Source organism: Ovis canadensis, chromosome 20 (assembly GCF_042477335.2).
Source record: "Ovis canadensis isolate MfBH-ARS-UI-01 breed Bighorn chromosome 20, ARS-UI_OviCan_v2, whole genome shotgun sequence".
Classification (NCBI taxonomy): domain Eukaryota; kingdom Metazoa; phylum Chordata; class Mammalia; order Artiodactyla; family Bovidae; genus Ovis; species Ovis canadensis.
This window is the reverse complement of record NC_091264.1, coordinates 26183778-26208776: the sequence shown is the minus strand read 5'-3', so window position 1 is coordinate 26208776 and position 24999 is coordinate 26183778. Positions and strand designations below refer to the sequence as shown.

Here is a 24999-nt window from a genome sequence, read left to right as displayed (position 1 = left end):
GACTGGTTTGATCTCCTTGCTGTCCAAGGGACTCTCAAGAGTCTTCTCCAACACCACAGTTCAAAAGCATCAATTCTTCGGTGCTCAGCCTTCTTTATGGTCCAGCTCTCACATTAATACATGACTACTGGAAAAACCATAGCTTTGACTATATGGACCTTTTCAGCAAAGCGATGTCTCTGCTTCTTAATATGCTGTCGAGATTGGTCATAGCTTTTCTTCCAAGGAGCAAGCGTCTTTTAATTTCCTGGCTGCCGTCACCATCCACCGTGATTTTGGAGCCCAAGAAAATAAAGAAGCTTAAAAGCCTTCCATATTTCAGAATCAAGAATCTTAAAGCAGAGATCCTAGATACATCATTCTTGATTATCTAGACCCTGATTACTGCTACTAAAAAGGAGTTTGCTGCCTCAAGAGCCAGCTGGTTCCATACAACTATACTTATTTGGAAGCTTTTAAATGTTAAATTAAAATCTGGTTTTTTGTAACTTTAATTTGCCTTCTTTTGATCTTAATCTGCACTCTTGGAGAACTCAAAACAAAGCCTCTTCTCTGCAAGAAGCCCTTCTGATATGGAAACTGCACTACTTCCCCTCCCCTGTCCCTGGGGTAGTCTCAGTCCCAGGAGATCTCACTTCATACTGCTCATCTGCTCAACTGTTAGACTCATCAGTAACACAAGAAAGCTCCAAAGTGCCACCTATGTCTTTCAGAGACTTGGGGTCTAAATTTGGATAATAGATTTGATCCCAGTCATTTACTCAGGTGCCTAGGAAAGATCACCTTGGTAAGCCAAATGACAACCCCCCCCACCCCCAGATAAAAGTGTGGAATTAATCTAATATAGCAAATAATCGCTAGCCTTCACTTTCTATGTGCCAAGACCAGTGCTAACTGCCTTATAGACACTTTCCCTGGGACCCCACCATGAGGAAAATACTGACATTATCCCAGTTTTAGAGATGAGGAAACTAAGGCTCCGCTATTCTGAGGTCTTCTGCTTATAACTGCATGTCTTTCTGTCCACATTAGTGAGGGGTGGATCAGGGCAGGATAGAACTTGTCCCCAGAACGAGACTTGTATTTTCCCATCTCTCTTTGCTTATACATTACTGGCCTCTTCACAAGCATTTGATGAGCACCTCACACGGTTCAACACTTGCCCAACAGTGACTACAGTAAGGACAACGTATGCAAAGAAAGTGATGACACCTTCTAAATCTGAACTTCAGGGTCAAGGAAGGCTTTCGAGAGGAGGTAGCAACTGATGAGGGTCTTGAAACACAAACAGGAAGAAAAGAGTCAACCAGTCAAAGGACAGGATGGGGAAATTCAAATTTCAGCAAGAAGGAACAGCATATGTCAACACTCAGAGGCACGCATTTGCATGGACAGGAAAAATACATCATATGGTAGTAAGCAGCGTCCAAAAATTTGTAAGCATAAAATTGAGGGAAAGTTTGCACTTCTGTGAGGTTAAGAAAAATCGTTGCTTTTCAGTTCGATCTGTCCTGCCACAAAAAGCACACAAAGTAAGAACAGTGAAGCATTATGTACACAATTGACTGCTCACTGAAGTAAAGTCCAACAGATCATAAGGCAGTCACTTTCCAGCTGCCCCTCACAATACTCCCTTCCAGAGAGATCTGTAGTCTGCCCCTGTTTGAGAAAAGGGAAGGGTGCTCCATAGAGGATTACAGTCAATTACAGTTATATCTGAAATTCACATGATCACAGACAGCCTCTTACCCTGTTGCTGAGTATGGCCCCTGTGGTGAAAAAGGAATGGAAAGAAATCCAGCTGGACAGGTAAACACAGGTGATTATAAAGAGCTGTGTAGGGCTTCCGTGGTGGCTCATAGGTAAAGAACCTGCCTGCCCATGCAGCAGATGCAGGTTCGATCCCTGAACCGGGAAGATCCCACACGCCAGAGAGTAACAACCAGAGCTCCACAACTACTGAGCCTGTGCGCTAGAGCCGGAGAACCCCGCAACTACTGAAGCCCGTGCGTCTAGAGGCTGTGCTCTGCAACAACAGAAGGCATCGCAACGAGAAGCCTGGGCACAGCAACTAGAGAGTAGCCCCCATTCTCTGCAACTAGAGGCAAGCCCCTGCAACAGGGAAGACTCAGTGCAATCCAAACTAAAATTAAAAAAATAAAGTTTTATATATATATAAAATAAAGTTTTATATGTTATATGTATATTTAAAGAGCTGTGTATGCCATTCGGTCGAATATCGATTTTATCAGAAGGATGATAGGAAGCCATGAAAGGATTTTGAGCAGATCCAACGAAAGTGCCACTTTCTGTACAAGCATTGCCTGGCCACCACATTTGGTGGGGAGTTCCTTTAACTTCGGAGAAGGCAGTGGCACCCCACTCCAGTACTCTTGCCTGGAAAATCCCATGGACAGAGGAGCCTGGTGGGCTGCAGTCCATGGGGTCTCGAAGAGTCGGACACGACTGAGCGACTTCCCTTTCACTTCTCTCATCTCTCCTTAGATTCAAGGCCCTGTCTTCCATTTATGTGTTTGTGTCTGCGTACTACTCATGCATACAGTGTGTGCTGCAAATATGTTTGTCGTCTGAAGGAAAGAAACAGAGGGAAAGGTGTCATTTGGGTTTCTCTTATTTCACAATTTTACCTGTCAAAATTGAGTTTACGATGTGGAAGAACTAATGAAGTTGGGTAGAGACAACACAGACTTTTTAATGTGTTTATAAATATGAATGTGAATTATACAAGCATATTTATTCAAACAAAACCTTTACTTCCTTTTTATTTTGGCTGAGCCACACCCGGCTTGTGGAATCTTAGTTCCTGACCAAGGACTGAACCCTTGGCATTGAAAGCAAGGAGTCCTATTGACTACACTGCCAGGGAATTCCCAGAAATGTTTACTTTTTAATTTGGTTAATTCTACTGAACTCAGAAGTACTTGAGACTGTGAGGGATGCAAAGCAAGTGTATGCACTCTTAACTGTAATGTTAACCATGGATGGAATTGACTTATCCAGTAAATACGTTTCGTGAAATAAGTGACTGTGCTAAGATTCATTTCTAGGGTAATCCCACCTTCAGAATCCCAGTCACAGCTCTTAAACCTCTAAATCGCCATACCTCATCCCAAGGGAGGATGCTTAAATTCTACAGAAGTCAAACCAAATTCCAGAAAGACCCCACCCTCCATGCCAGTGGTTCTCCAAGTGTGGTCCTTGAACCAACAACAGCAGCATCTGGGCACTTGTTCAAAATGCAGAAACACACATCACCAGGCCTCACCCCAGCAAGCCTACACAGTGAGAAATTTTGGGGTTGAGACCTAGCACTTTGGGTTTTAACAAGCCCTCCTGGCAATTTGGATGCGGGAAGCTTGGGTTTCAGAACCTCAGCTTCCGGTCACTCTGGCTGGCTGCCCTTTGCCAGGGGAGAGTGGAGACGAGGAGTGCAGGAACCTATTCTCAATTCTTCAGGGAACTTTATTATCTATTGGTTTCCTTTGCCATTACCCTAATACAGATGGAACGTAAGGCCCATTAGACAAAACATGAACCAGACCTGTTCCACAGAACTGTGAAGTCAGTTTTCCTTGGCTTTGCCCGTGGTCATTTAAAAAACAAAAATGCTTCACGAGCCACTCTTGTCTCTGAACTTTTCCCTTTTCTAGTAAAAGTACAAATTCCAGCTGGAGCGCTTGACCAACAACATCTTTCTACAGAAGTTGCTGCCTTCGATGCTTTGCTGAGTTCCAGAGATAAGATAAATAATTTACCAAATGTAGGTTTCTGATTACTCACTCTATTAGCATTTAGAGCAGAGAGCTCTGGCCTCTAGGGAGTTTCATTCGTTCAGATGCAGCCCATCTGCTTTTGTTTTCTTGTGGGGAGTTTTTTTGGGGGGTGGGGTTGCCTGGAAAAGCTAGGGAGCTCCCAGCATCCCACACATACTTTAAGGATGAACTGCTTAAATCTTATGGGTTTTACTGGAAATTCTGGGGAATGCTATTTTCTTATTATTTAAAAAAAATACACAGCTGCTAAGACTCTTTTCCCCCCTCCTTCTCCCCTCTATTTTTTTCTAAATGCTGAGTAAAAACTAAATTCCACAGTTCGTTTTCAAATATTATACAAAATACAATAGCTTCATGAAAGGGTATTTTCAATATTGTGCAATTTATTTATCCTAAACCCATACTGCACACTGCAAGAGTAACTTCAGGGAATTTTATAGAAGGGATTAAGCAGAGTTTCTCCTAAATCAAACAAAACTGGAGAACAAAAAGGAACAGCCTGTTACATCAAAGCATCATTCTTCACTTACACAATTCCTGAAGTATAGTACCAATATCAGTAGAGAAAGATACAATATGGGAAGGTGGCATCTGTAGTTATTTCATGGACTCTTTACTTTATGGTAAAGACATGTCGTTATTATTTTATACAGGTCTTAAGGGTAAACTGAACAACAGAAGAGATCACAGCAAAAATAGCAGTCTGTGGATGGTCCATTACAGATATAGAGGAAAAGCTTGACAGAAACCCAAGAAGTGATGTGTTGGATATGCTAAAAAAAAAAAAAAAATCCTTTATTAATCCTTTTGAGATAACTTGATCAACAAGTTACTTTATCCCTTTTGAAAAGAAATACTGAACCCTGTGTCTGGATGGTATTGTGGGTCTTATTTTGGTAATCTCTGTGAGATAGAAATTGCATTTCATTTCCCAGGTAAGGTTTTTGTATTTTCATGGATTTTCTTAATGCAGAATTAAGACTGCACATCTTACTTCCAATGGTGAGCACCCTGTGAGTAAGTTAAACAATAACATGATGACATCTGCCTGCAAACCTGTTTGCCTGCCGGTGATTTAGTACCAAGTTACATCAAAAGTCCCTTGCATGAAATGAAAGTTGTTGGTTGGTTTGGGGATGGCACCTCGCTGAAACAAGTTAGCTGAGATACAAAAGCAATGTCTTAGAACAGGGGACACCTCTAAAAGGTGAGGTGAAAATAAATAAATAAATAAATAAATAAATAAATAAAATAAAAGGTGAGGTGAGGACACAGAAGGAATTCCTTGGTCTTCACAGCTCTGGGTTTGAAGCAATCAAAGAGTGAAAGGTGTAAAAATCCAACTTGCTACCTATTTCGTGTTTCTCTGGGAGACTAACCTACTTTCTTGGCTCATTTTCTTCTTCTTCCTACATCAGTTGGTATAAAAGCTGTGGTAGCTGGCAGCCTCAGATGACTCCGTCTGCATCTCTTAGCATAGTTATGGGTCTCTCCAGGACGCAGAGAATCATTTACCTCTATTTCCTTTGCTTTTTCCCCACAGCAGGTAGAAAGGCTGTCTTGTGACAGCCTGATATATTCTCCCCTTGTCCTAAGAACTTGCAAAGCCAAGGGCGGTGAGTTAACAGTCGGAGTGGAGGCTCCTTCTCACTTTTTCCTGTCTTCTGACAGATTCAAGAAGCTGTAGAGGTAAATCTGAGAAAAGTGGCATGTAAGTACACAGACACACACACACACACACACACACACACACAATGCAAGAACCCGCACCCAGCCACTCACTCTCCTCTCCAGCTCGCCGTATGCTGCATTTTAGAAGGTTTCATGTTGCTCCTGAAACATTTTTTTGGTTGGTTGGATGGCTGAATGAAACACAACCTTCTCCGCAGACATCAAAGCCTGTCTCCAGCATAGCAAACTCCCCATCCAGCCTTTCGTCTCTCCGGCTACATTCCAATTTAACCCGGGCTGCCTTGCATGATAATCAGGCCTAATTACCGCTTCATCCCCTGATTGTTGTGCTGAGTTTGGGGAGCTGCAGAGTTCTCGCCTCAGTCTGGTCCTGTCTCCCTCCTGGTCTTCAGCTCACCCCTTTGAGTTCTCAGCTCTAGCCTTTATAATTAGCAAATAGGTGAAAACAAGGACTCTGCCTTTGGATATGGGCGCTCCATCCACTTAGTAAAACCAATTCCTTTCACAACTGTGGGAAGACCTCCCTGTGTCCAGGATCTTCTGAATACCACAGGAGCTTTAAGAGATTTATTACTAGGTTAAAGAGTAAAATAAAGGCCGTGAGACAATCTCCTCATTCCCCAGAGGTATTTCCCTACTTTCTCTCTTAACACACACACACACAATCTTTTTTAAAGTGTTGAGATCAGAAGGAAAGCGAGGTGAACCAGGACTTGTGGAAACTTTTTCCTGATTCTTTCACTCGGTAGGGTGCATTTGGATGCTGTCATTTCTCTAACTGAAAAAGGAATCACGGGAGAAGAATTGAAAAAATGAGAGATCAGATAATCTCCAGTTTAAACCATCCAGCTTATGTTTTACTTTAAAATTCTTTTTCATGTATTTCTGTAAGCATTCACTGAGTGCCTGCATGTACCAGGCCCGGTGTTAGGTACTGGAGATTCAAAGACAATATGACATAAGTCTTGCCCTTAAGAAGAATAAACGGAGCCTTAAAAGACTGGAAGCAGCTAAGGGAAGGGAACAGAGAAGAGGGGGGGCAATTAGATGCCAAAGTTTTTCAAACATAAACTGAATGAAACAAAGTCAACCTGGAGTTGATCTTTGTTGAGGCTGGTATTGAAACTTGCTGGGCATTATTACTATTCAGTCTATTGTTTACGTGTTTAAAAGTCTCCATAATGAAAAATTTTAAATATTTAAATATCCAGGGACTATTAACTGTAGAACTACTGGGAGGAAGCTGGCTGAAATACAGAACTTCTGGCTCCACTGCAGTCCTACTCAGAGCATTTCTTGATTTCATGGGGTTCAGGAATCTGCATTTTAAAAAAGCTCCTCAAGCAAATCTCATGAGTTCAAGCATACTCCAAGAGATAGTGAAGGACAGGGAGGCCTGGCATGCTGCATCCATGGGGTCTCAAAGATTTAGACACGACTGAGCTGCTGAACAACTGAAACTTGAGTTTCTTGGCAGAGGAGGCAGTAAGTGCCTGGAGGGGAGACGTAAACAAGAAGGGAAATCATTTCTCAGAGAAGAAAACCTTCCTTGGGAATCACTTGATGGGATCAGAACTAGAAAGAGGACCTTAGAGATCCTGAGTCTAGACCAGAGCATCTCAACTTATAATGTGCACAGAGATCACCTGGGGATTCTGTTCAAATGCGGCGGGTTTCAAGGATGGGGCCTGAAATCCTACATTTCTAACTAGCTCCAGGTAAGGACCACACTTTGATCAGCAAGTGAAAGTGTGTGTTGCTCAGTCGTGTCCGACTCTTTGTGACCCCATGGACTGTAGCCCACCAGGCTCCTCTGTCCACAGGATTCTCTAGGCGGGAATACTGGAGTGGGTTGTTATTCCCTTCTCCAGGGCATCTTCCCAACCCAGGAATCAAACCCTGGTAGGCAGATTCTTTACTATCTGAGCCACTAGGGAAGCCCTTGATCAGCAAGGACTAGCATTTTATAGACAAGGAAACTGTCGGCGCATCTTTTTGTGTTGCTGTTGTCTTGGAAGGGTGAGCCCGTGTAGGAGCCTGCTACCAGTTGGGTATGGGGAGCAGGCTGCTCTTACATGCAGACTACCAATGTGAGCCAGTCTTGGAGCTGAACCATGGTACAGATTTCTCCTCAGCACCCTAGGGATGGTCTGAGGAGCTACCATGTGGCTGTTCTGCGACAGTCGGTTATTTCTTATCATCCTCACTGTACCTACCAGGTCTTCTTGGGATTCCAGGAGACTTCCTGGGCAAGCGGAGATCTATTGAATACGTGACTCAGTGTACTCACAATGGACCCAGCCATTAGCATAGTTGTGCTCCAGTGCTAGTGCATTGAGCAAGTTAGCTAACTCTCCTGCGAACTGCAAAGACTGTATGGATTAATAAACTGTTAAATATACCCCCTGATATCAGGACTGGTGAGCACTCCTTGATACAGGAAATCATGTTTCACACATTGATTAGTAAATTTAGGGAACTGATTATCCCAGAGCTGGTACAGATTCAAAAGAGCTTTCACACCCTCCCTAAAGGATGGATAAAAAGGGGATGCTTGTGGGGAATTTCCTAACCTTTGAGGTGGAAGTCAAAGAATCTGCCCCTCCCTCTTTTCCCTATCAGTGATAGAACTCTGGAGGAGTCAACTCAATAACTGACCCAGGGGACATGATTTGTAATTGTTAATTTCCAGGTAGTGAGGAGCTACAATAGGATACTTCAACTCAAGAAACTTATTAGCAAAAATATTACCAGAACCACCTCCCTCCACAGACATACCCTCCTACCATTCACATTCACCCATTCTTTGCCTATCACCTCAAATAAAGCTTTTTTTTTTTTTTTTTGATCACACTGCTTGGCATGCATGATCCTAGTTCCCCTGACCAGGACTCAAGATAGAATTGGAGCCCCCAGTCCTTTGCAGGGGAAGCAGAGTCCTGAAGTCCTAACCAGTGGACTGCCAGGGAATTCCCCAAATAAAGCATCTTTTCTCTGGCCTCAGAATGGTTTCTGTCAGAAAGGAATGTCTCTGGGTTAGAACGCTCTGGGATCTTTCCCAAAGACACACACTTGTCTCCTTGAAACATCACATGTTACATATTTATCTTTCCCCCTTGATCCAATGACACATTTTGCCTGAGCCCTCTTATCTAGAAATGCCTAAGAGGGCACAGAATAGTGGTAGACAGAATCTCCTAGCCTTCGCAGCCCCCCCCCCCCCCCCAGAGTGAAGTCTGAAAGCTTTCCTTAGGGGCAGAGGCCAGGGAAAAGTTAATTTTGGGTTCTGGGCCTGTGGACTTGGGGTTTTGCGCCCGCGAGGAGTTGAGGGCGTGGACTGAGTAAACTCTTTGGAGGCCGGGAGTGGGGAGGGGGGTAGGGCCTCCCTGGAGCCTCCCGGCCATTAGTAATCTGCTTTGTGAATGGAGTTAAAGGGGGAGGGGTGCACATACTTGGGATTCCTTTATCTGGGTGGGCTCCTTCTCCACAGACTTTCAGGATGTGGGAAATGGAAGATGAAAGAAGCTGAGTTTTCAGCCTATCAGGTTACGGCATGTAAAATGGAGAGGGAAAGCGGGGGAGGGGGGAGTGGGACCAGGGAAACCCAGTTTGGGAACTGGCCGGGGAGAGTGAGAAAGAAAGAGTGCTGGGCCTGCAGATCGTATTTCACATCGCATCAGAGCTGTGGAATTTCCTCTCTTCTAGGGGGAGGCCTGTGAAGAGAGAAGTTGGTTTAAGGTTAGTCGGTGATGAATAATAGCCGAGAGGCGACGGATTGAGGGTGTTACTAAGTGACTGGTGTTTACAAGCAGAGATTTTTGTGGTGGGGAAAGGGAGGTGGGAGCTGGGGCCATCTTCAGTCTGAGCTGTTAACCAGATTGTGTGACCCCAGAATGGAGTCTATGTATGGATTTTATTTGTGACTGACCCCTGTGGTATGCAGAGCCTTGAGCTGTGGACTGAGAAGGGGAGCGAAAGGAATGGGATGGTAATTAGAAAAAGCAGGCACCTTCTGAGTTCTCCTCTGTCGGGGAGTCCCCGGGGCGGTCCCAGCAGGACTGTTTCTGTTTGTATCAAGCCACGTGCTCCACACCACTCAGCTGTCCTGGCCCTACTCTCCGAGGACCCTACCTCCCAAGAGAGGAGTCTATTTTTAAAAATTCCACCCAGGCGCTGCCCTTTCTTGTCTGTTATGAGCGAGCACCCACCTCAGAACCTCCACCCTGAGTATGAAAGTTATGCAAGTGAGGGTAAGTGGTTCCTAAGGCCAGAGACACCTTTCATTTTTTTAGGGAAGAAAAAATAGTAGATGACCATCGGGTCAAGTCTGGACTGAAAACAAAATCCTGCTGTGGTAGAGACAGGCATAAAGGGTAGGGGGTGGGAACATGGAAAGAAAAGTGCGTTCAGAGAAAGGAATGCTTCTTAAACCCCGATACCATCAACAGGCAATGTATTGTTTTAATAAGATGATGGGTAGAAAGTTATTAGATGGCGTATAAATCACCACATACATAGATGACAAAAATATTGCTTGTTTTGGAAACATTAGAATACAATAAAATATGCTTGTCACAAACCATACCAAGCTTCATTTAATCTTTTTCTTCTTGTTTCAGAGAGCTGTTTGGGATTTTTCAGTCTATCAGGGTCATCGTTTTCAAACATCTATTAGTGCCAATACTGTAGTCGCCTGAGAGGCTCAGTTAATAAAGATTTCTGGTTGATAGCTGGAGTGGACTTTTGCACTCTTCTTTGAATGCAGCTTTGGGTTGGGAGAGGGAGAAGGGAGAGGCCACTGACTCCAGTATTCTGGCCTGGAGAATTCCGCTGACCGTGTATAGTCCATGGGGTCGCAAAGAGTCGGACAGGACTGAGCGACTTTTCACTTCAACTATGACTACACTGAATGCACTTTAAAAATATCATTTTACAAACCATACAGACACTCACATTTTCCCTCTCCTTGCCAAACACCTTGCCCTCAGCTATTTAATAAAAAAAAGAAATATAATACTGTTTCCTTTTCTTTGCATTATCTCCTCTCAGCAACCTCTCCAACACGAGCTGTGGCCGTGACTGAGCTTCCCTAATCCGTGCTGTTCCTTTCTGATGTCCACAGTCATTTTCTAAGTCTAACTTTTTTTACATTTTTGCAAGGTGTATTAAATTGGGGATGGGTGCTATTACCTGAACTGGTCCTTCTGGATTTCTTAGTGGTTTCCTAAGAACAGGTAAGGGTAGTCACTCAAGAGATATTTCCTTTGTGCCCAAGTGCAATAAGCCAGCAGCGTGTTTTTCTATTGTTAGTTGAAATGAGAATTAATTTTCGAAAGTCCTATAGTCAGCTTAGTCCATCGTAACCTGCTGTTGACCTTAGTGGTGGAGGATCTAAGGGCTTGAATGTTAAAATTAGAACTGACTTTGAGTACTGGCCTTATTTACCATCTGGGCACCTTATTTTTATTTAACAAACACTTATACAGCATTTACTATGTGCCAAGCACTCTTGTAAGCTTTTTATAAACATTTGCTCGGCTAATCCTCAGAGTAGTGTTATTATTATATAACGCTATTATAAAGTGTTATTATTATCCTTACTTTACAGATGAGGACTCCGACACACGGAGATGTGAAGCAGTCTGCCACTTAATGAGCAGGAGTTGACGCTTGCCTCCGGAGCACGTCCCCTATTAGGTGGGAGCTCTTTTTCTACAACCATCAGCTTGCAACCTAGGACAAGTCCTTCGGCAGTGCTGGGGGCATGTGAAGGGTGTGAGACCAGGCAGCAGGGAAGACAGGGCCTTCCACGCATGCAAAGTCAAAGAGCAAAGCCAGAAGGAAGGGAGAGTTCACGGGCTGCCGCACCCCTCACATCCCCGTGTAGCGCAACGCAGCATGTCTCCAGCACCTTCTTACAACTCCCTTCACAGTTCCAGGGCCCTACCATTTCCGTTTCCTTGAACTGCATCTAGACATGACTCTGGTCCCCACCAGCTTCTGACCTCATTACTCATTCTGTTTACAGTGTGGCCTCACCCTTCAGGCTGCTCTGATTTCCCAGATAGGAATTTGGCTGCCCTCATTGACTATGATTCAGATTTTCGCCCCAGCCACATTGCACCAGCCCTCCTGTGTACACAGCCCCTCTGGTTAGACTGGTACCCTGACATCACCCTCCTTCTCCGTCCCTCCCTGAAACCCCTGTCACGGGTAAGGCAGGGCTCTAGGACTCTCTCCATTCCAGAGAGCGGAGGCAGGGTTAGGAAGCCCTGGAATGGAATGTAAGGGGAAATCACTGAAGGGTTTGCAGCTGAGGAGGGTTAAGGTGAGGAGGAGGGCTTCTGAGGAAGGTGAGGAGGCCAAGCAGAACACAAGGGAAGGCCGGAGGCAGGGGCGTCCGTGAACAGATAGGGTGATAGACGAGGAAGGCCTGAGGTGACGTGCCCGGTGGATATGGGAGACACATGACCTCACAGCCTTGGTCATTGCCTGGATGTGAAGGGCAGGAGGGTGGGGAGGCTCAGGCACGCTGAGCCTCCCCACCCTTTCCCAGGTTTCTCATCGGAAGCTTCTGAAAGCTGATGCCTCAACCCAGCGTAACGAGGTAGTTGTGAAGCAGAAGAATCTAGAACAGTGCCTGGTGAGGTTTCTCTTTTGTGCGAGGGGAAGGGGGAGGGTTGTGCTGCATGGCATGCAGGATCTCATTTCCTGGACCGGGGATTGAACCTGTGCCCCCTGCGGTGGAAGTATACCGAGTCCTAACCGCTGGTCTGCCAGGGAACTCCCAGTGCCTGGTAATCGATTATAGATTCAAGCAGTGTTTACAACGACTTCCCTGGAGGTCCAGAGGTTAAGGATCTACCAGTGCAGGTGTCAGGAGTTCCATTCCTGGTGGTCCAGTGGGTTATGAATCCGCCAGTGCAGGGGACATGAGTTCCATCCCTAATCCAGAAAGATCTCGCATACTGCCGAGCAGCTAAGCCCCTGAGCTGCAACTGCTAGAGCCCAGGGTCTGCAACAAGAGAGAGTACCTGCTCGCTGCAACTAGATAAAGTTCGCAGGCAGCAAAGAACCCCCAGCAAGCGCAGCCAAAAAATAAATAAATATTTTTTTTAAAAGAAAGGATTAAAGCTTTGCTATAAAATGAAGGGGGAAAAAATGTTGACAGAATATATTTGTTGGATCTCCAGATACTGTAATTTAAATATTAATGTCCCATGGAGAGAGAAAACCAAGAGCCTTGAACACATCTGTCTTAAGGGAAAGAGGAAAAACTGATGGGAAGAGGCTGAGGAGGGCTAAGCGGGGAAGGAAGTGTTTCCTGTTTGAGTGCACCTGTTTGGGACACTGAGAGAGGAGCCCGGAAGCAAAGCCCATGTTTACGTTTATTGCAGTTCATCTAGAACTTCCCTGTGTCAGGAGAGGTGAGGATGGGGGGTACCAACGCAGAGGGAGAGGCAGGGTCGACAGCCGACTGATCTAGGGGACAGCCTTTAGTCAATCACTGATGCAGGAGTCTGGGGGGCGCTGAGGGCGCCCCAGAGGGAGACCCACAGAGAGCAGCGGGTGGGACTGGGGGGGACAGTGAGCCTCGCTGAGCAGGCCATGGCAGTGGTTGCCATTCTTTCCAGATCTGTCCCTTACAGCTGAAGCAGACAGCTAGCCTGTGGTCCCTCCCAACTCTAGAGAAATCCACTGCTATCTGATTACTCAGTTATTTCAGCCTCCTCCTCCTGCGTCACTTCATTTTCCATCGGCTGTCTCCTTGCCGTCACCCAGTTAATCCTTCTCTCTTACCCATGGTAACTTTTCCTTTTCATCTCTCTCTTCTCCCTAAAAACTTTGGCTAGAATATAAAATGATCCTCCAAAGAGGGAAAATTCATTTTTTTTTAAATGTTTTGTCCGTGTTTGATCACATACACGTTATGTGATCACATATGTGTTTGATCACATATGTCTCATCTTTTAACCCTGAAGTATGAATTGATGGGAACCCAAGGACTGTGTCAGGCTCCGAGAAGGTGTTGTATTAATGAATACGCTGAGTCTTCCCTATAGATCACACTTTGATTGATGGAGACAATAGTCCCAGTAGTCACCATTTATTTGTCCCGTGCTAGGTGCTGTGTTAATTGCTTTCTCTTCGTTCTCACTGAATCCTCACAGCGACTCTGTCAATCACACATCAGCCTATCCCCATTGGACAAATGAGGAAATTATGTGTCCAGTTAAAGCTGTGAGGGTTGGTTCCAAGCTGACATTTATTGAGCATTCACTACACTCCAGGGTCTGTACCCATGCTTCATAGTGAATCCTCAAATACCATGAGGTAATTATTCTTATGATCCTCATCTTCTAGGTCAGGAAGATGGCTCCAGGAGGTTAAATAGCTTGGAAATATCACACTGCCAGGAAGCAGTGGAGCCAAGGTTGTCACTGTGGGACTCGTCTCTGCTCTTTGACCACTGAATTTAGTTGCTGAAATACCAAAAGAACCTCTGTGCAATTTGGTTTTACCCCTGCAGTGATCCCGGGGAAAGATCCTCGGGACAGCATTGTATTGATGTTACGAGGTAAACTGTCTACAGAGAAGCCTGGTGGCAGGAGAGGGCTGGGAGGACGAAGTGGTTAATGTCTGAGAAAGGAAGTGCAGAAGCAGCGAGTGGAGTCAGCACTGCCTCTGTGCGTGTCCTGGAAATGCAAACAGCCCTCGGCTTGGCTTCCCCGGGGCTGGCCCCGGGTGGCTGGCGGCAAGCCTGCTGGAAGGGAAGCCCCAGCCGAGGGAGCAGCCGAGGGACCCTGGAGCCATGGCTTCCCTCTCTCTGACCTTTAGCTTGCGCTGATGAATTGGCAGCAACTGTGTGACATCAGGGAGACATTTTCTTCTCCGTGAGCTCAGAGCTTCCATTTAAAAATTCCTCGGTCACAAGACGGGGGTTGCAGAAGCCCGGGCACACTTGTGGGGGCGGCAGGTGATTGTGCACTTGCTCCAAATCTTCCACAAGTCTGCGTAATCCCAGGGATTCCGGGCAGCCTTGGGGACGGCCATGTAAGGTGCGATCGCTGGCCTGATTTATCCTGTCGCGCTGCCAGCTCCTAGGGGCCCTGCAGGGACTGGCCACACCAGGCAGGCGCCTGGGAGCTACCGGCCTCCTCTGGCAGTTTCTTCCGTGTACCCGATCTCTTGTCCTTACCCCTGCCGAAAACGAGCACTGGGTTAAAATTAAGTGAGTTCAAGTGTTCTCCAAGCATGTTTTTTGCCTGACTCGTGTGTGAGATGGGGTATGTATGTGTGGGTGTATTGGGGTGGGGGGGGCAGTGAGTAATCTGACCTCTAAAATTTCAGAGTGATAGAGGGGAATCATTATTTTAATACAGCAAAGATCGGAGTTGAAGGGAACTTAGAAATCTAAATACTGCAAGCCACCATTTTACAGAAGAGGAAACTAAGCTCAGAGAGGGAAAGTGGCTTGCCCGTAGCTTCACATCTCGTTAGGGGCAGGGGCAGGACTAAGAACCGTATCCTTGGGCAAATTAATCTTTCTCTGGGCCTCAGTTCCTTCACTGATGAAACGACACAGTGGGATTTGATGATGTTCAAGATTTCCTCCAGATCTTAAAATGTTAAACCATAATTGGGTGACTCTCCCAGGCTCCCTGGGGGATCCTAGCAGAGCAGTGTCCTAAACAAGGCAGGATGCATGCTAGGAAGGTGGGAATGGTTAAATGACTTTGGGCCAGGTGATCTCATCACCTCTAATACCACCTCTCCCTTCAGTCCCTCCCCTTGCCCTTGTCTGGAGACCAGCATTCGTCCTCCAGCAGCCACCCTCCCTTTCCAACCCACAGGCATACATATTCTCTGATTTCTGCTAATTTACTGGACCAGTGTTACTCCAGCTCATGTGTCTATAGCTTTTCTACTGCCTTTCATTGAGGCATCACTCACTGAGCAAAGGACTCCATACTTCACATTTAATCCCATTCCCTCCATCCTCTGATTTAGGTTATCTTGTTATGTTATTGATAAAATCAAGGTTCCCTACTTGCACATTCCAGTAGTGACTCGTCTGACTAGAGCTTCATTTCTTATATTACCCCTCCCACATGGCCCACCCCACACCCCCTAACATTGCCCCTCTGGCTGCCCTGAGGCTCTGACTGTGGCCTCTAAGTTCACCTGGATATGATAGGTGCTAACAAGACTAAGGTCATTGGTGGGACTTCCCTGGTGGTTCAGTGGCTAAGACTCTGCTCTCAATGCAGGGGCCAGGGTTTGACTCCTGGTCAGGGAAATAGATCCCACATGCCATAGCTAAAGACCCTGCTTGCCAAAACTTAAGACCCGGCACAGCCAAATTAATTAATTAAAGAGATTAAAGTTATTGGCTTTATTCTTGTAAAGACGTAATCTTTGTCCTATATCAAAACCACAGACTGTATGTACCCTTGAATTTGACCCGTTGTCTCACAATGAATAGTTGGGATTGGGACTCAGTGTAGAGAAGAGTGAGGATCCTTCATATCTTTTTGTTGGACAAAAATCCGAGTAAACAGTTATCATTTTTTTCCTCTGATCTTTCTAGGAGCTAAAGAGAATGGAAGCCCAACGAGTCGTTATCATTGATAAATTACATCACAAGAATTGATTTTGTAAAAGTTTCCTAGAGTGGCAGTTGGGGCACTCCTGTATAACTGAATTCTGTAGTTTGGGTATTAAAACTATCTTCTGACCTCGATGAGTCATGTTCCTGTGGCATCTCCAGCTGACCAGCAGGTCACATGAGGTGGCGTGGACTCAGCCACTGAAAATGCAATAATACTCTGTTAGGCTCCAGGGATCCTCCAGGAGTGGTGATTCTTCTCAAACAAGTGTTGGCAAGAGGCTGAGGGTTGAGAAGCTTGGTGGGTAGCTTTGGGTGTGAACTATGCTGGTGCCCTCAGGGACAAGCCATTCCTTTGTGCATTCTTTGTTCATTCCTTCCCTAAACACCTACTAAGCACCCTCATGGGCAGGTTAGGTCTGGGACTGCATTGGCCACTGAGAATTCCAAAACTGATAATCAAGAAGTTAACATTCTAACTGGAGGCTACCATGTACACGAGCAGTACTATACAATGTGAGAAATACCATCAGAGCACTGTGGTCTCTTAATGGAGGAATAGCTTTGCTCAGCTGGTGGGGGTGGGGGCTGATCAAGGAAGCTGTCCTCTGAGCCGAATCCTTAGATATGAGGAGAGGACACATTCCAGACCCAGAGAGGAGCTGGAGCAAAGTGCAAAGGCTGGTGTGAGCACACCTGGCTCGGGGGTTGGAGCAGGTTCCACAGAGAGCCACGTAGTCTTTTTATGCAAAGAACAGCTTTTGCAGGTGTCAGCCTATCTCATCCCCATCAGCAAAGCTAACATGTATAGAACTGACTGTGTGCCAAGAAGTCTGCATAGTGCCTTCCTCAATTCTTTTCTTTTTTCTTTTTTTAAAAATTAATTCATTTTTAAACTGGAGGCTAATTCAATTCTTTTTTAATACAAGAACTCTAAGAGGTAGGTATTATTCACACCATTATTCAGTTCAGTTCAGTCTCTCAGTCGTGTCCGACTCTTTGCGACCCCATGAATCGCAGCACGCCAGGCCTCCCTGTCCATCACCATCTCCCGGAGTTCACTCAGACTCACGTCCATTGAGTCCGTGATGCCATCTAGCCATCTCATCCTGGGTTGTCCCCTTCTCCTCCTGCCCCCAATCTCTCCCAGCATCAGAGTCTTTTCCAATGAGTCAACTCTTCGCATGAGGTGGCCAAAGTACAGGAGATTCAGCTTTAGCATCATTCCTTCCAAAGAAATCCCAGGGTTGATCTTCAGAATGGACTGGTTGGATCTCCTTGCAGTCCAAGGGACCCTCAAGAGTCTTCTCCAACACCACAGTTCAAACGCATCAATTCTTCAGCGCTCAGCCTTCTTCACAGTCCAACTCTTACATCCATACATGACCACAGGAAAAACCATAGCCTTGACTAGACAGACCTTAGTCAGCAAAGTAATGTCTCTGCTTTTGAATAAACTATCTAGGTTGGTCATAACTTTTCTTCCAAGGAGTAAGCGTCTTTTAATTTCATGGCTGCAGTCACCATCTGCAGTGATTTTGGAGCCCCCCCAAAAAAGTCTGACACTGTTTCTACTGTTTCTCCATCTATTTCCCATGAAGTGATGGGACCAGATGCCATGATCTTTGTTTTCTGAATGTTGAGCTTTAAGCCAACTTTTTCACTCTCCTCTTTCACTTTCATCAAGAGGCTTTTTAGTTCCTCTTCACACCATTATTACAGGTGAGGAAACAGGTTTAGAGTTCTCTCTACAAGGGAACTAACCCAGGTTAGGAAGCATCTGTGATTGAGGGGGCACTTTTTTCTTATCCCTGGTGGCTCAATCGGTAAAGAAACTGTCTGCAAGGCAGGAGACCATGATTCAATCCCTGGGTCGGGAAGATTCCCAGAAGGGAATGGCAACCCACTCCAGTATTCTTGCCTGGAGAATTCCATGGACAGAGGAGCCTGGTGGGCTACAGTCCATGGGGTTGCAAAGAGTCAGACACAACTGAGCAACTAACACTTTTTTCTTAAGTGTACATGCACATCCAGGCCACCACCTGTCCAAAGGGGCACTCTTGGTGTGTGCCCAACACACAGCAAGGCCAAACAAGCCAAAATGGAGTTTGGGGCAGAGAAAGTTTATTGCAGGGAGTATGGCCCAAGCCCAACAAAGCTCTTAGTTCCCTGAAGGATTTTGGCAAAGCATTTTTAAAAGCCAGGTAAGCCGGGAGTGGGTTGAAGGGTATGTGATCAGCTTGTGCACAGTTCTCTGATTGGCTGATGATGAAGTAACAGGGTGGTATCACAGGGGTTAACATTATCAGTCCTTAGGCTCCAGGAGGCCTGGGGCTATGTATATGCTCCTGGTTATCAAGAACTTAACATGTTCCATTTGGTGGGGGGTTTTCACATCTGTAAAACAACTCAGGGAATGTGCATCAACTACTGTTATCTAGGTACTTCAGAGAGTAGATTGAAGGCAGGAGGAGAAGGGGACGGCAGAGGATGAAATGGTTGGATGACATCACCAACTCAATGGACATGAGTTTGAGCAAGCTTCGGGAGTTGGTGATGGACAGGGAAGCCTGACTTGCTGCAGTTCATGGAGTCCCAAAGAGTGGGACAGGACAGAGTGACTGAACTGAAAGCAGAGGAGGTGGGGGAAGGCCTATCCTGGGAAGGCCCCGTTCAGTCCTCTGTTACACTGGGAGGTCACCCATTTGGCCTTGACCTATCTCTCCACAGTGTTCCAGCAAGTCATTTCTGCTTAAACCAAAACAAGCCTGAAGTTTCATTTGTTACTTTTTTCCATGAGAAATTGAAACTCAAAGAAGAACCAAAACATAAGCATAAGAGTCTATTGTGCCCCTGCTACTGCTCTAGGCGTATGCCTTAAGACCACGATGGCAAAGCTGTGGTTATTATAGGAAAGTGGTCTTTTAAATATGTATGTGGGGGGAGGGTTCAATGGGGAGGCCTACAGATGGATGTTAGGTAGGTTCAGATTTTGGAGAGCTTTAAATGCCATTTAGGTAGTTGGAATTTCATCTTGCGGTGATGTGAAGAAAAAGGGGAGGGAGAGGGTGCCTGCTGTGCCCAGGCACTCAGCTAGCATACACCTCTTCACAGCCCAACTTGGTGGGCAGTGAAAGTTTTTGAGTGGAGCTTGGACTCAGTTTAAGAAGATAAACCTGTATTGGATGCCTGATAAATTGGAAGGGAAACGGTTTAGCAGTGGAGATTCCATTGGAGAAGGGATAGTAAAATCTGGGGGTGAGGGATGGGAAATTAATGCCTGAATTATGGTGGTGATAATGATCCGAAAAGGGACATTAATTTATAAAGATGCTAACACAGGAGAAACAATTTTATAAATAAATTCTGATTCTGAAACATTTAAAAAATAAAATCAATTTTCCAAATTTGATTCTTAGATATTTGTTGTTTTCTTTTCTTCCTTTAAAAAAAAATTTTACCGTGGACCCCATTTGCATGGCTACAATACATTCTCTTGCAAATCTTTTCTTTGAGTCCACTTGTTGCCTGCACCTGAAAGAAACTCACATACAAGCTTGCATCTGAGTCTAAACTTAGCCCCCTACCGACTTGGAGAAGAATCTAAACTTGGCAAAATGCCTCCATCTCTCTTCCAGCAGCAGTCTTAAAAAGTAGTTCTCTTCCTCCACCCCCCACCCCCCAACTAATGAACTATATCTAATAGCCTCTCTTTAGAGAGTCCTTTGAGAAAGAGATGGCGTTTGTTTTTGACCTCATTATCCATTTCAGCCTGTCCTTGATGAAAATAATCGCCCCTTAGGCAGGTACATTCCTCACATGCCGCTCTCGGCTGGCGGCTGAGACGTTGTTAACCCCGGCGACCATGGGAAAATGCTGCTGTCGGCCTCCGAGAGTCTAAAGGGAGTTGGCACAAGATAACAAGGGGTGAAGAGGTCAGAGTGGAAGCCCCTTTCATCTTTTCAGGCTGTTTCCAACCCAGACAAAGGATGCCGTCCAGGGGTGCAAGGCCCACGCGGCTTTATTTTACGGTCTGGCTCTGGAAGGGGGTTGGGAGGGCTTTGCTGTATCTGGATATTGTTTTGGAGGCGAATGCCTGGGTCCCGGGAAGTCCTCGACTCCTAGGGGAATGCTAAGTGGAAGGAAGGGCAGGCAGCCCCCGCGTCGGCGGAAGAGACCACCCAGCTCCTCAAAGCAAGAGTGTGAAGGGTTTGAATGGAATGAGCTGTCCTGCAGGATTTACCATTCAGAGACAGTGAGATTAAGGGTGTGAGGCTGCTTAGCGGCTTCGCATCGCGGTGGCTCCTGGATTTGCAGCAGGAGAGGAAAGGGCGGGGATGAGGATAGGGAGGTGGGAGGTGTGCCGGGGGGTGAAGATAGGGGGTGGGTGAGGGGCGTGGTGGCAGCAGGGGGCGTCGGGGTTGGATGGAGAGGTGAAGGCAAGATCCAGATTTCCTCCAAGCTTGTTCACTCACTCGCTTTGTGACTTTGAGCAAGTCACTTGTCCTTTTTGTGAAATGAAGCGACTGGAAGGATACCAGAAGCTCCTCAAGAGACTGCATTGGAATAACCGGGGTTCCGCTGCCCCACCTCCTGCCCCATAGGCTTTTTCAGCTTGCTTCATTGATTGATTGTGTTTTCAGTAATTGAAAGTCAGCTAGTCTCACCAAAATCCCCCCTCCCCGCTCCCCCAAACCCCATACAATAATGATTGGGGTGGGTTTCCCTTTGAACTTATTTCTAATATATATACTGTGTATGTGTGTCTGTGTCTGTGTGTGTTAGTTGCTCAGTTGTGTCCAACTCTTTGCAACCCGCCAGGCTCCTCTGTCCATGGAATTCTCCATGGCAAGAATTCTGGAGTGGGTAGCTGCTGTTCCCTTCTCCAGGGGATCTTCTCAACCCAGGGATCAAATGCAGGTCTCTGTATTACAGGCAGATTCTTTATGATTGGGCCACTGGGGAAGCCCATATATACTATATATAATATATACTTAACTCTCCATAGTACGCCTACAATTTTGCGTCGTGGTTTTCTTCCCCCAGTAAATTCGTGGTGCTGGATATCTTTAGTTTGCCCCTGCAGATTTTCTCCCAGTAGCCTGCACCCTGCTCTGTGTCCCTAGAAGGCTGTTGTGTGCTCCTTTGCCCTCCTCTGGCTTCTGACTAGTTTCCTCTCTGCCTCACTCCCTTCCAGACCCCTGCTGTCTAGCTGAGTCCCTCTATCAAAGGCACAGGTCCTGTCTGTGAAGCTTCTCCACGTTCCAGTGGGCCCCACTTACCCCTTCAGGTCAAGCCTGGAAGTAGTCACAGCTCCCTCTGCTTTTCCAGTGCTGCCCAAGCTTTTGTAATTACCCCTTCATTCAACTCTCTTCAAATTTTCCAGTTTTGGGTGTGTCAGTTTTCCTGCTGAGACTGTCAGGGAATATATATTATTAGTACTTTCCAGATTCCTACACATAATCTGTGTGGACTATAGCTTCATAGCAGTGTGTTGAGTAGATATATATTGCTGTGTTGTTCAGTTGCTAAGTTGTGTCTGACCCTGTGACCTCATGAACAGGAGCACGCCAGGCTCCTCTGTCCTCCCAGAGTCTGCTCAGATTCTTGTCCATTGAGTCAGTAATGCTATCTAATCATCTTGTCCTCTGCTGCCGCTTTCTTCTTTGGCCTTCAGTCTTTCCCAACATCAGGGTCTTTTCCAAAGAGCTCTTGGCATCAGGTAGACAAAGTTTTGGAGCTTCAGCTTCAGCAGCAGTCCTTCCAGTGAATATTCAGGGTTGATTTCCTTTAGGATAAACCTGTTTGATCTCCTTGCAGTCCAAGGGACTCTCTCAAGAGTCCTCCAGCACTGCAATTTGAAAGCATCAATTCTTTTGAAAGCATCATTCAGCCTTCTTTATGGTCCAACTCACACCCATCTATAACTACTGGAAAAATCATAGCTTTGACTATACGAACCTTTGTTGGCAAAATGATCTCTCTCCTTTTTAATACGCTGTCTAGGTATGTTATAGCTTTCCTTGAAGGAGCAAGCGTCTTTTAATTTCATGGCTGCAGTCACCATCCACAGTGATTTTGGAGCCCATATATGGTGTATATACATATACCATACTTAATTTGAACTGTGGTATTGGAGAAGACTCTTGAGAGTCCCTTGGACTGCAAGGAGATCCAACTAGTCCATTCTAGAGGAGATCAGTCCTGGGTGTTCTTTGGAAGGACTGATGCTAAAGCTGAAGCTCCAGTACTTTGGCCACCTCATGCGAAGAGTTGACTCACTGGAAAAGACTCTGATGCTGGGAGGGATTGGGGGCAGGAGGAGAAGGGGACGACAGAGGATGAGATGGCTGGATGCCATCACCGACTCGATGGACGTGAGTTTGGATGAACTCTGGGAGTTGGTGATGGACAGGGAGGCCTGGCGTTCTGCAATTCATGGGGTTGCAAAGAGTCGGACACGACTGAGCGACTGAACTGAACTGATTCCCTTATTTAATATGCTTCCTGTTTCTTCAGTATCAAAATCTCAGTGAACTACTCCCCAGACAAGAAACCATGGTTTCCTTTCTTTAAAAAAAAATATTTTTTTTTTAAATTTATTTGTATTTGCTTGCACTGGGTCTTCTCGGGCTTTCTCTAGTTGCAGGGAGCAGGAGCTACTCTTCGTTTCGGTGCATGGAGAGAGAAGCGCTGCGTTGTCTTGTTGCAGAGCACAAGCTCTAGGGTGTGCGGGCTTCAGTACTTGTGGTGTGGGGGCTTTAGTTGCAAATTACTAAGTAATACAGCTAGAAATTCAAAGACAGAGGAGGGATGGAGATGAGGGATGGTTAGTTCGAAGAGGCCTGCTGGCAGGCAGGTCTCAGGATCAGGCTGTCTAATTGTCACCCTGGTTGATTTATCATTGTCCAAAAGTGGGCCTGATCGGATTTCGTTTGATTAGTACATAAAATGAGAATGCCAGTTTAGCTTACAAAGAGGAGAATGTCTATCAGCTACATCTGATAGACAATGTGTCTGGCATGTTATGTCCAAGCAGAAGCCAGGTGGTAAATGGAGTAATATTTGGGGAACACCAATTTTTCTGCAAGGAATGATCAGATGACTTGAAAGCTTAAGGGCACCAGGCTGGCTATCCAAACTCACTCATCCACAGTAGGGATGACCTTGCCTGTGGGCCTTAATATTCCAAGTCTGCTGGCCAAGACTCCCTTTCTTAAGCCCTGATAGAGCTCAGGTGTACACTGTCAATTTAAACCTTTGTTAAGCTGCCTTCCCTTGCCCTTTCCTTTAAGGGATGATTTACAATCAACAACCTGTGCAAAAATCCTGTTAAATTGTTAAATCTTGTTAAATGCAGATTTGGATTTAGTAGGTCTGGGGTGGGGCCTGGGTGTTTGCAGTTTTAAGGGATGCCAAAATACCTTCAACCTAGTCTTGTAAGCCACTGGGTCCTTCAAAAGAATGTCTTTCTCATCTCTACTCTAATCCCCATTTCTTGGTAATTTATAATTTAATATTCAGATAGGCAATGTTTCAGACCCTGGATGAGGAGCTGGCACTTTGTGGTAGCTCCCTAAAGCATCAGAGGGAGAGCTCTGAGCAGGTGGGACCCCCACCTGGGGGTGGAAGGACTGAAGGTTGACTGGCTCCAGCTTCGTGGTTTCTTGCTACTTCTCATCACCCAGAAGTTGCAGACCAGTGACTCACCCTTCACTTTCATTTAAAGCAGGAAAATCTAATTTCCCCTTTTTACAGAGAAAGCAAAACAAAACTTATATGTTTTTGTGAAATGACTTATACTGAGCCTTCAAAGTCAATCCCCTCATAATTTTTAATGAAGAGTTGAATTAGTTCAGTTCAGTCGCTCAGTCCGACTCTTTGCCACCCCATGATCTGCAGAATGCCAGGCTTCCCTGTCCATCACCAACTTCCAGAGCTTGCTCAAACTCATGTCCGTCGAGTCGGTGATGCCATCCAACCATCTCATCCTCTGCTGTACCCTTCTCCTCCTGCCTTCAATTTTTCCCAGCATCAGGGTCTTTTCTAAGAAGTCAGTCCTTCACATCAGATGGCCAAAGTATTGGAGCTTCAGCTTCAGCATCAGCCTTTCCAATGAAGAGTTGAATAGGATCAAGAAATTAATCACAAGTATATTATTAACACTTCTTCAACTTTTAAAAATATATGACAGTTTCCAAATTATTTAAATATCCATAAGCTGATCCTTTCAACAACATTGGAAGGTAAGTAGGCATTAGCATCTCTTTTCCAAAAAAAAATTAATTTTGATATTTATATATCTTCAGCTGCTTTGGGTTTTAGTTGTGGCACATGGGTTTAGTTGCCCTGTGGCCTTTGGGATCTTGGTTCCCAGGCCAGGAATGAAACCCACGTTCCCTGCACTGGAATTAACCACTGGACCACCAAGGAAGTTCCTATTATCTCTTTTTAAGTCTCCATTTTCTAGATAAAACAGCTTCAGAGAGGTCAAGTGACATATCCAGGTCCAACCAGCTGTTCAGTGATAAAGCCTAGGTTCAGAGCTTTATTTTTTCCCTCTGTACAACATAGTGATTCAATATTTTTATACATTACAAAATGATCACCACGAAAGGTCTAGATACCATCTGCCATCATTCAAAGTTATTACAGTATTGTTGACTATATTCCTTATGCTGTCCATTACATTCCTGTGACTTATTTATAACTGGAAGCTTGTACCTCTTAATCTCTTTCACCTATGTAACTCAGCCTTCCATCCACCTCCCCTCTGGCAACCAACCACCAGTTTGTTCTCTGTTTCTTAGAGTCTGGATTCAAAGGTTTTAGATGCTCAGCAGGCATTCAACAACTGTTACCTTGTGTACTATCTGCCCCCGTCCCTGACATGCATACCACATT

General features: G+C 45.6%; 1 long non-coding RNA gene across 1 annotated transcript; it reads left to right on the top strand.

The window, feature by feature from the left end:
- The first annotated feature begins 9144 nt into the window (after positions 1–9144).
- LOC138425053 (uncharacterized) lies at positions 9145–12611 on the top strand. Its single transcript, XR_011251072.1, has 3 exons — positions 9145–9224; positions 11095–11183; positions 12043–12611. It is a non-coding gene; the product is annotated as an uncharacterized lncRNA (long non-coding RNA).
- Positions 12612–24999: the final 12388 nt, after the last annotated feature.